The following is a 4,272-nucleotide window of genomic DNA, read 5'->3' on the forward strand; positions in this document are numbered from 1 at the left end:
CTACTGCTGCGGACATGATTTTTCGGGCGCGGTTTGCGGTCCTGGTCTGCGGGCAGAAAGCTGTGAATAAGTGTTCTTATTCATCTATTCATGCACATACGAAGCTTACCTCGCCGGGCCTCCGACCTAGGCGCCGTTTCATTTGGCGCTTCCTCGAACGCCACACGACGCAGAAAACAGAAGCAGACCCAGGTGTCTAGGAGGCGTTAGTACGTAAGGTAAGGAGTCCAAAGTCAGACTCCGCCCGCACCAGAGGCGTTAGTACAGCAGGAATCAGCAGCGTTTGAAATTCATTTACGGGATAGAAAGGCGCAGTATCTGTCACAATTCTCCGCGGACACATGTACCACGCCGTAAAGGAAGGGAGGAAGGTCGGAGTGAAAGAAGAGGACATAGAGGTGCCGTAGTGAAGGGCTGCGATTCACCGCGCTATAATGGCTTTCGCCTCATCGCACTGTAGCGGTTCAAGTGCACCTCTAGAATATTTCCGCCCAGTTTGAGTATCTTATCCACACTAGGCCGCAACATTGTTTTGCGCGCAGGAAAGATCATATTCATTATACCTGTAGAAAATGGGACGACTGTAGAAGCTTGTGCTTCTGCGTGCTAGTAAGCATGGATATGATTTGTGTTTATGTTTCTGGCAAAAGAATGAACATCAAGCTTTCTCAGCGTTGCTAGCTATGCTTTGATTATTAGCATTGCTATAACATCTGTTCCGTGCATGAGCTTTCTTGAAATAGTATATCTTCAGTAATAAAACTTTGTACTTTCTATTTATCATCATCGTCTTGAGAGTATGGCTGTGCTCACATTGAGAAGCGCTGGTGATCTTGCCATTCTAGGAGGTAGAAACGTGCCTGCAGCTGCCTGAGCCTGCAAGCGGCATCAGGGGTTTCGACACTGCATGCGGCGGTGGAACAGACAGCTTTAAGAAGACAGCGAAGTAACGACTATATGAAAGGATTAACAGTGAGCTGCTCATCGGAAGGGGCGTGTGCAGTGACTGAGCAGCGCTGATGATTTCTGTCTCGCCATTCTAGGTGAGGGAAACACATTAATTTTTGGTCTCTTTTTGTTCTGTGCGATACGACGGACTGCAGTCTGCTTAGTTGAAATGAACGATAAAGATGTGTGTCTTGCATGCATGAGGACTCTTAAGTCAGATAACATTACCTGTGTGATCTGTCAGAATTCGTATCACATTGGTCAGTGCTCGAGTGTGACAAAGGCAGCTTTGAAAAAGATGTCTAAGAACGAGCTGGAATGCTGGACGTGCACAACTTGCATATCGGGCATTACTAGGGCAACAAGACAAAACCTAGGCAGTCACTCTGATGCTGGGGAGGTGGATCAAGAGCCTAAGCCATCAATCAGAGACGTGGTGACTTGCATAACGACACTGACAGAAAAGGTTTGGGATGTACTCAATCGTCTAGAAAAATTAGAAAAGACTACTGAAGCTCAAGTGCTGTTAAATCTAGAGGAACAGGGAACGATAATGAAGACAATGCAAACTTCCTTGGAGCATATATCTGAGCAGTATGACAGCGTGTTGAAACTTCTTCAAAAGAACAAAAATGAAATTAATAAGCGATATTTTGTAATGCTGGAAACAGCCTGAAAAGTCTGAGGTAGGTCGCCCGAAGTCGTCAATTCTAAATCTAGAAGAACGGTTTGGTGTGGTTTGGTTTGTGGGGTTTAACATCCAAAAGCGACTCAGGTTATGAGAGACGCCGTAGTGGAGGACTCCGGAAATTTCGACCACTTGGGGTTCTTTAACCTGCACTGACATCGCACAGCCTACGGGCACCTTGCTTTTCGCCTCCATCGAAAGGGTGCCGCCGAGACCGGGATTCGATCCCGCGTTCTTGAGAACAATAGTCGAGCGCTGTAACCACTGCGCCACCCCGGCTTTTTTTTATTGCCCGACTTCGGCACAAAACACAAAACCACTTACAGGGCACAATGAGCATTAATTAATACAACAATCAGCCAGGTGGGTTGTGGTGTCGTCGTGTTAAAATTCTTTTAGTGTCACTAATGGCTCCAATCTTCCGAGCCACTCGGGAGCTTCAGGAACAAGTTTCTGAATTTCAATATATCTATTCATGTAATATGCATTGTGGGGCTAGTTGGGTCATACTCAGATAGGTTTTATGCGCACAAAAAGACGACACAAAAAGACAAGGGAGACAAGACGGAGCGCAACGTCCTGTCTCCCTTGCCTTTTTGTGTCGTCTTTTTGTGCGCATAAAACCTATCTATCTATTCGTGCTTTCCCGAAAATAGATCCTTGCTGGCCATGCGTCAGGATCGCAATGGTATCATGCCATTCTCGAGCGCCAAATACAGTGGAGGGCCATTAGCATAATAAGGTCAAATGGCACCCCCGCCGGGGCCCAAGAAGAATAATCCCATAGGAGAAACATTGAGATCAACGGCATTGCAGAAACAGGAATGAAAACCTGAAAGAGGAGTTGCGGTTGCTAGCGGGAAGGCTCGGACAGGCTAATGCGACGACTGAACATGTGGAAACCATACACAGAACAAAAACTTGAGCGGGCCACACACCTCCCCTACTGGTTAGATCCTTGAGCACACAGACAAGACATGAATGCGTTAGCAAGAAAACATTCGTAAGAGATGACAATACTTTCAACAACGAGAACATGACTGCCTACTGAAATAACCTGCTGATGACAGCCTACTCAAATAACCTGTTGTGACTAGAAGAGAAGGAAGCGAACAAAAGGTCGTGCAAATATGTGTGGGTGAAAAATGGGAAAATATTTATGAGGAAGCATGCAGCGCATATAGTTTTTAATCAGAGGAGACCCTATCACTCATAACATGAAGCAGGAAATTGACACACTAGATCAATGCGTAACACAAAGGCTCGACAATATTAAGGAGCAGAAGAAAATTGCATCACTTGATACATGTGAACATCAGAAGGCTTAAAAAATACTGGGGCCTTTTAATGGAGCGTATGCATAAATCCATATTATTTTTAGATGTTGTTTTACTGAGGTGAACGTTGACAGTGACACGGTGCAGTTATATCGAATCGAAGGTTTCAAACAATGTTCGCTCTGTAGAGATGACAGCAAGGGAGGAGGGGTTGTGATCTATGTTAAGAATTCTTGGCTTCATGAAAAATTTCAATGTTTTTTAGTGAAGCCGAAGTAATCACCCTTAAAGTTGGAAGGCCTAATTTATTGTTCGTGATATGAGCTGGGAAGACCACCTGGGAAAAATATGAAAGCCTTTATTATTGTACTCGAGATGCAATTGGTGAGTTTAAACAAACATAATAATGTCATACTAGTTGGTTACTTTAACACTGATACCTCTTCAACAGGCAAACATGGTGTATCTGACTTCGTAACAGCTCTCACAGGCTACGGTTTGGAGATGACAATGTCAGGTTTCACTAGGGAAGAATTTCTTGGAGCTAAACTAGTGCGTTCCTGCATCAATGCACTTTCATTCATTTCATGCACTTCCCCGTGCTGAGTGTAACTATTCCACCACTGAAAAAGAATGTTTGGTTGTAGTATGGGCCGCTGCCAAGTTCCGCCCGTACCTTTATGGCCAACCGTTTCGTGTCATCACTGACCATCACTCGTTGTGTTGGCTGCAAAACTTAAAGGATCCTTGTGGCTGCTTATCACGTTGGGCATTGCACCTACGGGAGTTCGATTTCGATGTTATTTATAAGTCTGGCCGGAAGCACACCAATGCTGATAGCCTGTCCCGCGCGCCCGTCAGCCCTCCTTCGTCAGATGCCACCGACGACGATAGCTTCCTCGGAGCAGTCACTACGTCCGATCTCGCCTCCAAACAGCGTGCCGACGACGAGCTGCGACTGATTATTGACCATCGTCAAGGTGGGCATCCTACAATACCCCGTATCTTGCTCGGTGGCTGTCTTCGTACTGTCTCCGCAATGGGGTTCTTTATAAAAAGAATTCTACTTCGAGTGCAAAAACATACCGGCTTGTCATACCGGCTGATCTAAAGCACGAAATCCTCCTGGCCTGCCACGACGAAATAACTTCATGGCATCTTGGCTTTACACGCACCCTAAACCGAGTCCGGCAGAACTATTACTGGCCACATCTTTCACCCAGCGTTAGACGTTACGTACAGACCTGCCGGCAATGCAAGCGGCGAAAAAAACCCACGCTCAAGCCGTCCGGTATGTTACAATCTAATGAACCACCCTCACACCCTTCGAGCAAGTGGATCGTAGTCGCCACAGACTAC

This window comes from Amblyomma maculatum, chromosome 4 (assembly GCF_055883805.1).
Source record: "Amblyomma maculatum isolate TAMU_Amacu chromosome 4, ASM5588380v1, whole genome shotgun sequence".
Taxonomy (NCBI): Eukaryota; Metazoa; Arthropoda; class Arachnida; order Ixodida; family Ixodidae; genus Amblyomma; species Amblyomma maculatum.